Source organism: Anabrus simplex, chromosome 2, assembly GCF_040414725.1.
Source record: "Anabrus simplex isolate iqAnaSimp1 chromosome 2, ASM4041472v1, whole genome shotgun sequence".
Taxonomy (NCBI): domain Eukaryota; kingdom Metazoa; phylum Arthropoda; class Insecta; order Orthoptera; family Tettigoniidae; genus Anabrus; species Anabrus simplex.
The window spans coordinates 858,864,967-858,877,454 of record NC_090266.1 but is presented as its reverse complement, the minus strand read 5'-3'; positions in this window follow the sequence as shown (position 1 = coordinate 858,877,454).

Below are 12,488 nucleotides of genomic sequence, written 5' to 3'. Positions count from 1 at the left end.
CATGTAAGAACCAATACATACCTGTTACCAGAAAACTGATTAATACTTGGCAATACAGTGGAACCTCGATAATTCAAAATCTGTTAATTCAAAATCCCGCCTAATTCGAAGAAGCTCTCGTTCCCGAAAACATGAGATACAGTTTTGCATGTTATTTAAATTGTTGAATTCGAAGTACAATGTCGACCCCATTACCGAAATTCAGACTTTTAATTCGGAACTGCCTTTACATTTTAAAACAATAGTACGTTAAAGAGTAATTTCAACTCGAAATTTATCCGCTCCATGTCATAATAGAACACGCGTTCCGGAACATGGAGGGGCAGCTTTCTGCACTTAAACTCACTTCAGTGGGTCTACACTAATCTTCATGATTGCTAAGTTGAATGAATTCGGAATTCTTTAGTATTCAACCTTTTAAGGAACACTGTAATATCACGCAAAAGGCAGTGTGTGGAAAAACAGAATCCGCGAACACTGGCGCCGCCGACATTTGGCGAAAAAACATGGCTCATATAATAAATTCGTAGGCACCGAACAATATTGTAATTGCCGATGAAACTGCATTGCTTTATTTTAATGCGAGCCCAAACGGTCTTATGGTTTTAAAGGAGAAAGTGCCAGCCGGACAATCGTACAAGGGTGGGGGTGGGGATCATAGTAGTGCGTTGCAATGCACATGGAAGCGAGAAACTTTATCCCCTCGTCATAGAAAAGTTCGATAAGCCACAATGTTTTAAGGGCGTCGGGCACTTTCCATGCCAGTACAAAGCATCTAAAACTGCAAACAGTACAGAAATCCAAAAAATAATGCATTTGCACAGGGGACCGTCATAATTTATCCTCGTCTTTGAATTGTGTGATTTTTTTCTTTCGTTGCGTGAGGTTATGTTTGTCGGTGATTTATCTAAGTGCATTATTTGAACATTGTAAATGCACCTTGTTGGATACATTTCAGAATGTTTTTTGCATGGCATTTGAAAGGTTTAAACTGTGAATCGAGGTGATTGCATGTATTAATGGGTCTTAGAATACTTTGTGACGTGGCAAGTGTTTACATTTCTGAAGTACGGGATAAGTTTTCTCTTTTTGCTAGGGGCTTTTCGTCGCATCGACACAGATAGGTCTTATGGCGACGATGGGATAGGAAAGGCCTAGGAGTTGGAAGGAAGCGGCCGTGGCCTTAAGGTACAGCCCCAGCATTTGCCTGGTGTGAAAATGGGAAACCACGGAAAACCATTTTCAGGGCTGCCTGTAGTGGGATTCGAACCTACTATCTCCCGGATGCAAGCTCACAGCCACGCGCCTCTACACGCACGGCCAGCTCGCCCGGTTCGAGAGAAGTGCCATGGTGGGAAATCGTACTAGGATAGTCATAGGAAAGTTCGATTTTAAGGGCATTGGGTACTTTCTGTGTAAATATAAGGCATCTAAAATGCATACAGTATAGTAATCCAATTAATAAAGCACTTGCATGGGAGCCAGCATAGATTTCTCCTCGTCTTTGAATCATGCTTTTTTTTTTTCTTTCTTTCGTTGGGTGAGGTTATGTTTGCCAGTGAGATATCAGAGTGCATTATTTGAATACTGTAAATGCACCTTCTTGGATACATTTTGGAAACAGTTCTTTTTCATGGCATTTGAAAGGTATAAACTGTGAATCAAGGTTAACTGCATGCAGTAACGGGCCTCAGAATATTTTGTAACGCGGCAAGGGTTGGTACTTCTGAATTGCAAATTGGCGGTTAATTCGAAATCATGTAATTCGAAGTCCGATTTTTTTAGTCCCAACGACTTCGAATTAACGAGGTTTTACTGTAATTATAAAAGCATTTCTCTTTTATGGCAATGTATGTACACGGATTTTTTAAGATATTTAATTCTATTATAAGCAAAAAAGTCATTCAGAGAATCATCAAAAAGCAAGTAAAACATCTAAGAAGGAAGAAATTCACTGTGCTGGGAATATGCATTTTAGAAAGGTAAGATATTCCTAGAAAATATTCATCTTTTTCTATCACGAGCAGTCAGATGAAAACCGAACACCCGCCATAATACACATTCCACACGAAAGGTGGCAACAGTGTTGTTACATATCCATACTGCCATCGCTGTGGTAGGAGAACTGCATAGTGACAATTCAAAGGTGCACGCAGTTTTTGGGTTGTCTTTGTTGGTGCGCGGACTGGTCTAGTGTGTTTTTCCAGCTGTAGAAATGGAGGCAAGCTAGGAAGGGCAGAAAGGTGTGGTTCATTTTCTGGTGGCTCTGGATGCCAGAGTCTGTTGTGTATTGGTTCAATATCAACTGGTGGAGGGACAAAAGATTTGCAGAATGGACTCATACCTGAGTCACTGCAGCAGTACCACGAGGAAGAGGAAGCATTTCTGTCCCGTATCATCACGGACGAAACGTGGTGCCACCATCTTGAACCCGAGAGCAAACAGCAAAGCCAACAGTGGAAACATCGCAGTTCTCCCCCGCCAAATAAATCCAAAGCTGTTCACACAAGTTGACTGCAGGGCCCTCTGCTTGTTGAGGTCCTTGAGCGTGGAACCACAATCAATGCGCAGCGCTACGAAGACACTTCGTAGAAAATCTGACGTGCCACAAATTCAAATTGCTGTGGAATGCTGTTGGACAGAGTTGTCCCTTTGCATAATAATGCTCGCCCCCATACTTCCAATCTGGCAAAGGCTTCGCTTCACGTCCACATGCTCCTTACAGGACGTCTGTTTCATTCGTATAAAGAACTGCAAGAGTGGGTATGATTGTGGATCTGTCAGCAACCTACCTCTTTCTACAAAACTGGAATTGAACATCTCATTTACCAGTGGGAAAAATGTATGAACACTTGTGGTAATTACCTAGTCTGGCCATTAATACTGTTAGAACTTAAAAAGTGAAAAATGCAAATATTTTGAGAAGTATTTTAATTTGCTGTTAGTATGTTGTTCTTACAGGCATTCTTTACACAAATCACCAATCACTTTTCAAAATGGTCACCTGTGGCACTGATACAGGTTCTGAGTCTTTGTGGTCACTCGTCTATGGCGGAACGGAGGATATCCAGGGGGAAATCCGCCACTGCTGACAAGAAACGCTTTAAACTTCCAATGGTGGGGTGTCTCTTGAAGACGATGCCTTCAAGCACTGACCACAGTCAGTAGTCCAAAGGGTTCAGGTCCGGACTGCTACTGGGCCAATCTTCAGTTGAAATGAAATCGGGGACATTGAAGCCACCCTTGAGTTGACCTAGCCTTGTGGGCTGGAGCAGAATCCTGCTGGCAAGTCCAGGGTTGGTTGTGAAACAATGTGCCACTTAAGTTCTTCACAATAGGCTCCAAAACGGTGCTTTCGTACACTCTTGCGCTGGTTTTAACATCCTTTCCGCAGAAATGCAGCTGGGTGGTGCCAGAATACCTCACCCCCCACCACATCATCACAGAGGAGGGACGATGGGCCCTCTGAACTTTCGGAACCTTTTTACTGGCTTCCCGAGATGATGATGATGATGATGATGATGATGATGATGATGATGATGCATAAACCCTGTAGTTTTGCACATTGAAAGATTCTTCAATAGTGAATACCTTTCCATAGTGAAGAGGATGTTTCGATGACCATTTTGTGCATAACGCTGCAGGAGATGTCAAGGTAATGTCCTGTTCAACGGGTATAAGCCCATAGTCCACGGTCCTCTGACAGAAGCTTTGACTTTTATGAAATGTTCATTTCATGGGCCATGATAGCCTGCTTCCGCACCGCATTTCTCCAAATACAAGCCGACACTGCTTATTTTTTCTGCTGGAGCCCTGACACTGCGTGGGAGACCCTCCCTCGGACGATCTTTTACAGTCCCGGTTGCAGTGAATCGCTCAATGGTCCGGTACACAAACTTAAGACTGATTTTTCAGCTTACCGGGCGAGTTGGCCGTGCGCTTAAGGGCGCGCGACTGTGAGCTTGCATCCGGGAGATAGTAAGTTCGAATCCCACTGTCGGCAGCCCTGAAAATGGTTTTCCGTGGTTTCCCATTTTCACACCAGGCAAATGCTGGGGCTGTACCTTAATTAAGGCCACGGCCACTTCCTTCCAACTCCTAGGCCTTTCCTATCCCATCGTCGCCATAAGACCTATCTATGTTGGCGCGACGTAAAGCCCCTAGGAAAAAAAAAATTTTCAGCTTTTGCAGCGTCTTCAAAATGTCACTTGGAGATTTTCCAACTTTATGTAATGCTATTATTGCAACACGATTTTCATAGTCACCCCATTCCATGGTGAAAACCTGGAGCTAGATGATTCCTCTTTCACAGACAAGTTAACAATGGTTCAAGGTTAATGTGTGCACATTGGTAGTTCTTTACCTGCCAAACCGGTTGTACAGTGTGTCAAAAGTTTGTAACAGTTTTTATGGCTAGACTGGGTACTTTTGAATACAACCATTCCATAGTCATGTTGTAGCGGGTGTTCCATTTTCATTTGACTGCCCCTTATAGTAGTAATGTCAATGTCTTGACTCGTTGGCTGAATGGTCAGCATACTGGCCTTTGGTTCAGGGGGTCCCGGGTTCGATTCCCAGCCGGGTTGGGGATTTTAACCTTCATTGGTTAATTCCAGTGGCCCGGGGGCTGGGCGTTTGTGCTGTCCCCAACATTCCTGCAACTCGCACACCACGCATAACACTGTCTCCCACCCTCATCGGAGGGTCTGGCTTACAAGGGCTGCACTCGGCTAGAAATAGCCACATGAAATTTTTATAGTATGTCAATATCTAGCATACTGGAGATATGTTCCAAAAATAACAGAACTTTGAAAATGTACACATTTGGTGTGTTAGTGGTTTCCAGCTAGTGATGCTGTATAGTGGTATCCTTCCTAAGTAACTAGCCACTTGACACACATCTGGAACAATTAATTATTACTCAGCAGCTGTTAGTTGACAAGCATTTTGTGAACCTTTTGCGGTTGCCTAGATGTCTGAGTTTTATGAGAAGCATATTAACGTTTGCTTCTGGTTCAAACCAGGGAAAGTATTCGTGGAGACGTACCAAATTATGAAGACAGTTTATGGTGAACAGTCCATTAGTCATACGCTGTTACAAGTAGTGGTTCCAGTGTTTCAAGGACAGTCAACAGACGTTATAAGTTCATGATGCTGTCAATGTCATGTGACTGTGAATTCCCATTTGAGGGTACTTTTTCAAAGTCTGCAGGCATTTGAGGGAAAATGTAAGGAGAAAAAAAGGCCAGACTTATGGAGAAAAAACCTGTGCAGAGCCTTGACCATGTCTGCTCCAGCTCACACAACTTGATTCTTGAATCCAATCTACTCACCTGACCCAGGTCCAGCAGACTTTTTCTGTTCCCTTGATGAACTGTTTTATATTCCCCTAACTGAAATTCTGCCTGAAAGAATGACTCTTTCAATTAAACCAAACCAAACCCCATGGCACAACAGCCCCGAAGGGCCATGGCCTACCAAGACTATATCAATTAACTGAAGAAATCAAGTTGAAATTGCTGGCAGAACTGCACATGACCTCCAAATTGCCTAAGAGGACTGCTGCTACAAGTGGGAACAGTGTTGGGGGCATTGCATTAATAGAGGAGGGGAGTACTTCAAAGGAGAAAGGGTCTACCAAGTCTGTAGGTAAGCACCCAAAAGAGTTTTTCAAAGTTTTATTTTTTGAACTGACCTCCAAGATGATGATGCATTTGAAATACTACCAATTACATCCAAACAGCAGTAGCACTGTATCAGCTGAAATCATCTTTAATCCTTTCATTATACAAAAGAACAGTGTTCCTGCTGCAACTGTCTTTTGTAGTGAATTAACTTACAGAGAAATCTTTCATAGCTTTATTCTGTTGTTGTTTGAGTCATCAGTCCATAGACTGGTTTTATGCAGCTCTCCATGCAACCCTATCCTGTGCTAACCTTTTCATTTCTACATAACTATTGCATCCTACATCTGCTCTAATCTGCTTGTCATATTCTTACCTTGGTCTACCCCTACCGTTCTTACCACCTACACTTCCTTCAAAAACCAACTGAACAAGTCCTGGGTGTCTTAAGATGTGGCCTATCATTCTATCTCTTCTTCTTTTCAAATTTAGCCAAATCGATCTCCTCTCACCAATTTGATTCAGTATCTCTTCATTCGTCATTCGATCTATCCATCTCGCCTTCAGCATTCTTCTGTAACACCACATTTCAAAAGCTTCTATTCTCTTTCTTTCTGAGCTAGTTATCGTCTATGTTTCACTTCCATACAATGCCACGCTCCACACGGAAGTCTTCAAAAGCATCTTTCTAATTGCTGTATCAATGTTTGAAGTGAGCAAATTTATTTTCTTAAGAAAGCTCTTCCTTGCATGTGCTAGTCTGCATTTTATGTCCTCCTTACTTCTGCCATTGTTAGTTATTTTACTACCCAAGTAACAATATTCATCTACTTCCTTTAAGACTTCATTTCCTAATCTAATATTTCCTGCATCCCTTCGTTCGACTGCACTCCATTACTTTTGTTTTGGACTTATTTATCTTCATCTTGTACTCCTTGCCCAAGACTTCGTCCATACCATTCAGCAGCTTCTTGAGATCTTCTGCAGTCTCAGATAAAATAACAATATCATCCGCAAATCTCAAGGTTTTGATTTCCTCTCCTTGGATTGTGATTCCCTTTCCAAATTCCTCTTTGATTTCCTTTACTGCCTGTTCTATGTAAACATTGAAAAGGAGGGGGGACAAACTGCAGCCTTGCCCCACTCCTTTCTGGATTGCTGCTTCTTTTTCAAAGCCCTTGATTCTTATCACTGCAGACTGATTTTTATACAGATTGTAGATAATTCTTCGTTCTCGGTATCTGATCCCAATCAACTTCAGAATCTTAAATAGCTTGGTCCAATCAACATTATCGAATGCCTTTTCTAGATCTATGAATGCCATGTACGTGGGCTTGTCCTTCTTGATTCGATCCTCTAAGGTCAGATGTAAAGTAAGTCAGGATTGCTTCACATGTTCCCACATTTCTTCTGTAAATAATACGTGTTAAAATTTTACAGGTATGAGATACTAAGCTAATGGTGCGGTAGTTTTCACACCTGTCAGCACCAGCTTTCTTGGGAATAGGTATAACAAAATTCTGCCGAAAATCGGATGGGACTTCTCCTGTCTCATACATCTTACACACTAAATGGAATAACCTTGCAGTCAGTAATTCTGAGGGAATGTCATCAATTCCAGGTGCCTTGTTCTTATTTAGGTCACTCGCTGCTCTGTCCTCTGACCTCAAAATTGGGTCTCCCATTTCATCAGGATCAACTGCCTCTTCTTGTTCCAGAACCAAATCATTTACATCTTTACCTTGATACAACTGTTGAAAATCAGTATCAGTATTTATTAATGAACAAAACAGGCTTCCAGCCCACATACATATTCACAAAGCAATAATCCTATTAAATATAATAATAATAATAATAATAATAATAATAAACAAGAATCTACCTACAAAACAACTAATCTAGCCCTACCCTGACCTTGCATTCACCATATGACCGTCACAACAGATAGTTCTGAAAAAAAAAAAAAAAAAGAAACCTGCTGACATTATGTTACAACAGATTCCACTCCAGTCCTAGTATGCATAGTTGCTTACTTCGCAATCCTTGTTTCTTAACCTACTTATCCTGGATTTAAAGTACACCAAATGACAACAATCGCATACTGACTTGCAATCTCGCAATCGGTACGGCCTCTACATTTCGGGCATACCATATTATTTACTTAATTGCTTCGCAATCTGAATGCGCATCGCTGTCACTCGGTCCCACTTCACCTCCAGGCTCGAATTCTACATCCTTCACTATGTACACATCACCAGCACTTCACTTACTGCTGAAATTACCTAACAAACTCAAACCACCGGATACTGTTATACAAGACCCCCATAAACATCATAAACACCTGTCCCCATTCCAAACACATACCCCCTTATCCTTCCAAGCTATACTCACCACCACCTCCCTATGAATCTCCTTCTTCCATTTTTCTCACACATGCATTTTTAATCACACATAAGTACCTGTTCAATTTTCCTGTCTTCCCATTCTTTAATAATCCACCTTATAATACTCCACGCGTCCCCTATTCCTAACATTTTCCGATGTTTGGCACCCAATAGACTATTTCTGATCTTACTTGTTTCTTCACAATTGCTTAATAAGTGAAAATCATTGTTCTCTGCCCCACAAAGTGTACATACCGACTTATCTCTGCCTTTCAACCATCACTTATTTTTATGAAGCCTCATTATCCACCATATCAACCCTCTCCTGTTTAACCTCTCAATGTATCTAATATTTATCCCCGTTAGTTCTTCTACTTTATTAAAAACACTAAGAGAACTTCTTACTCTACTTTCAGCCAATAATTTCTGCCTATACATATCTTTAATTCTCTTTGACAGCACCTTCATCCCTCTAGCTGCTGTCTTCGTCCACACCTCTTCCCACATGTACCCCAAACATATCATCTCCAAATATCCCTTAATTTTTTCTAGGCAGCCTCCCTTATACATACTCTTCCGTTGTTGTTCATACGCGGCCTGTAATACCCTCCCCGCTTCCTGCCTTTTTAAATTCATCCAATATCTATTCTTTTCACACACTCAGATTCCAAATCCTCCCCACACATTAATTCCGCCCCTGCATTAGCTGTGCACAGCGGCAGCCCCAAAACTATCTTACCAAAATTACTAATAATTCGTCTTAATTCACCTCTTTTCTCATCCAACCCCCATACTTCCGCGCCATACAATATCCTACCGAAAATCACCAATCTTAACACTAACCTCAAGATTTTATAACTGATACCCGGATATTTAGCTAGCAAGTTATTGACTGAGGCTAGTGCTGCCAAACCTCTGCTTTTCGCCCTACTAATCTGATTGTTCCAAGTTCCTTTACTGTTAATAATGACTCCTAAATATTCCAACTTCCTTACTTGTTCCAACCTTTCTCGCTGCAGGACCCATTTCCCGTCCCCCCTTCTTCCTTTGTTTACCTGGGCTACTAGCATTTTAGATTTATTCCCATTAATTCTCAAGTCCCATTTCTTCACGAAATGCGACGCTGCATTTAAAGCTCTCTGCATCCCCCCTGAAGTTAATTATCAATATCACATCATCAGCAAAAATCAATCCTGGTACCTCCAATCCATTAATTACCGTCACAGCCCAATTGCTATCCCCATGCCCATCCAAGATATCGTTAATAAATAAAATAAACAATATTGACGATAATTTGCACCCTTGCTTTAAACCCACCTTAGACTCTAAGGGTCTGCTCAATCTATCGACTCCCAATTTTACACAAAACCTGACCACCCTATATATTCCCTCCACTGCCCTCATCATCTTTTCCGAAATCCCTAACCTACCCAATTTCTCCAATAGAGCCTCTATTCACCCTATCAAACGCTTTTTTCAAAATCTATTGCTGCCACATATACCTTACTTCTAGACAGGCTCCTGTACTTCTCTAAAACTGTCTTTATGATCATTATATTATCCACTGTTCTTTTCTTTTTTCTAAATCCCCCTTGGTAATCTGTCTATATTTGATTTCTTTCGGCCCATTCACTTAACCTGTTCGCCAACACCCCCGTGTAAATTTTACTTAAGAAGTCTAACAGAGATATTGCTCTATAATTGTTCAAACTGTTCTTACTACCCTTTCCCTTATATATTGGACATACAATTCCTATTTCCCATTCCTTCGGGTACTTCCCCCCTCACAGATCTTATTGAATAGTTTAACTACCGTATGCCCTCTATCATTGTCATATTTTTGCTAATTTCTTTCCAAAACTTGTTATTTAACCCATTACATCCCCCCACAGACTTGCCCCTGATTCTTCTTATCACTCTCAAGGTTTCTTCCCTTGTAATTTTCTTGTCCAGTTCATAATTTGCCACTCCTATTCCTCCAAATTACTTCTTCCCCCGTCCCTCTCCACCGTTCTTACCCCTTATCACCGAGTAATTCGCCAAAATACCTCACCCACTGAACTTCCTCAATGCTCATTCTCTCTATACTCCTTCCACCCTTAATATTATTCTATTAATCCTTTCCCATACTTTTTCAATGCTGTTAGTCTCACAATCTTTATTTATGGCTTCAGTTTGTTCCTCTAACCACGCCTTTTCTACTTCACAAATTTTCTTTTTATACTCCTTCCTCAACTTACAGAAAACCTTCGTTTCTTCAATCCCACCTTTCTTTCTATACTCTCCTAACGCACCCAGCACCCTCCTCCGCATTCCTTCACACTCTCTATTAAACCATTCTTCACCCTCTTTCTTTTTCCTCCTTCTACATTCTACCTTCTGTGCTATCATCTTTATTGGATGTAGCAGCAGTTCCAAGGCTTTGTAAGTATTATTCTCCTCTAACGCACCTTCCCAACCATATTTCAGAAATTGTAATTCCTCTTTTGCTACCCTATCCAAATCCCGTCCCACTTTCTCTACCATTTATACTTGTTATATCCACTCCCTTGTTTATCCTTTGTCTCAGGTTCCTTCATTTAATGCTTCTCTTCCCCCCTTTTCAACATAACCCACACTGGAAAATGGTGTGATTCAATCGAATCTCCTACTTCCATCCTTACAATATCCTCCAACACTCCTTCCGAGCTTAAAACCATTATCACACTACCTCCCTTCTCGGTAACATAGGTCAATTTCCCCATACTGTCACCCTCAATCCATCCATTCTGAATATACAAATTTCCTGCAGCACACGTCTCTAGGAGCTTCTCCCCATAACTGTTCATAATTTTATCCTCGCTACTTCTACTTTTCAACATACACCTTCCATCCTCCCTACTATATACTGGGCTCTGTTCCCCTATTCTCGTGTTCCATTCTCCGAATAACTTATCCTCTTCTCCTGCAAACTTTTCTTATCATACTAATATCCACCAATAGCTCTTAAAAAAGATACTTATTTGCATATACTGAACTACTAGGATGGCAATATATGAATGCTAGATTTATTTTCTTCACCCTTCCCTCTACCCCTCTCATATTCAATCTCAACCATATGGTTTCTTTCATATCTGTCTCTATATCCTCCACCAGTTCACTAATTTCTTCCCTAATTAGTACTATCATCCCTCCTGGTGCGCGTCCCTTAGTCCTCTCCTTTCTTCTATATTTATATTTAATCACAAACCCCTTCCATGAGATCTCCCTCCCTGTTTCCAGCCACATCTCCAAGAGTGCTACAACATCGAAACTTTCTATTACTTCCCGAACTTTATTATTTTCTAATTTGTTTATTAGTCCCTCAATATTCACACATCCTATTTTCCAATATAGTTATAGCCGGGCTGAGTGGCTCAGGCGGTTAAGGCGCTGGCCTTCTAACCCCAACTTGGCAGGTTCAATCCTGGCTCAGTCCGATGGTATTTGAACGTGCTCAAATACGACAGCCTCGTGTCGGTAGATTTACTGGCACGTAAAAGAACTCCTGCAGGACTAAATTCTGACACCTCGGCGTCTCCGAAGACCATAAAAGTAGTTAGTGGGACGTAAAGTAAATAGCATTATTATTTATTATAATATAGTTATAACTTCCCCTCCCTCCCTTCTAAGTTTCCTCCTTTAATCATACTCCTTGTAGTTCTCGCCCCCTCATTCCCTATCTCCATTCCTCCTTTTTTTTACCAACCTATTCCGTTCCAAGCCCACTGTATCCTCCATTCCTTTACATACTTTACCCCAAGGGTCTTTTAAACTCCTTCCTTTGCTGATAACTGCTTTACCCTCCTGTCGATCAGTCTTCTCATGTCCTTTCGTGCTCACTAAACCACTGCACTCTGCTCTCACCATCTCTTGCTGCTCACCCTCACTCACCCCTTCACTGTTCTGATCTTCTGTATCCACACTGCACTGTCCATTCTCACCTGAGTTGATCTCTCCTTCCTCGGCTCCACTCCTCGTTACTTCTTTCTTTCTTCCTTCCATCTTGCCTTGTCATCTCTCCTCCCTCGGAACTAACATGTTCGTCCATCTCCTTCAGTTTCGCCCCTGAGTGCTCCCTAACCCATCTTCCGTTTGTCACCACCAACCTCTGACCTCTTATTCGGGCCTTTAGTCCCTGATGTCTCGCTTTCCACAGGTGCCTGTTCAGAATCTTCGTATTTTCACTTCCTCCCTTTCCCATGTCTCTTTTCACCCCTACTTTCTGGCCCTGTAAATTGTTACTGTTTTTATCACAATTTCTGCCATTAGGGTTGACAAAAATTTTTACCCTAATTGGCCTCCATCCATTAGTTTTCCCCACTCTCTCCACATCGTCTATGTCCACTTCACTGAAGTTTATCTTCATCCTATGCTGTATGACCTCTACCACCTTGGATAACAGATCATTCTTACTTTCCCTCTCACCTTCTTCACCATATATAAATATGGCTTTCTTCAT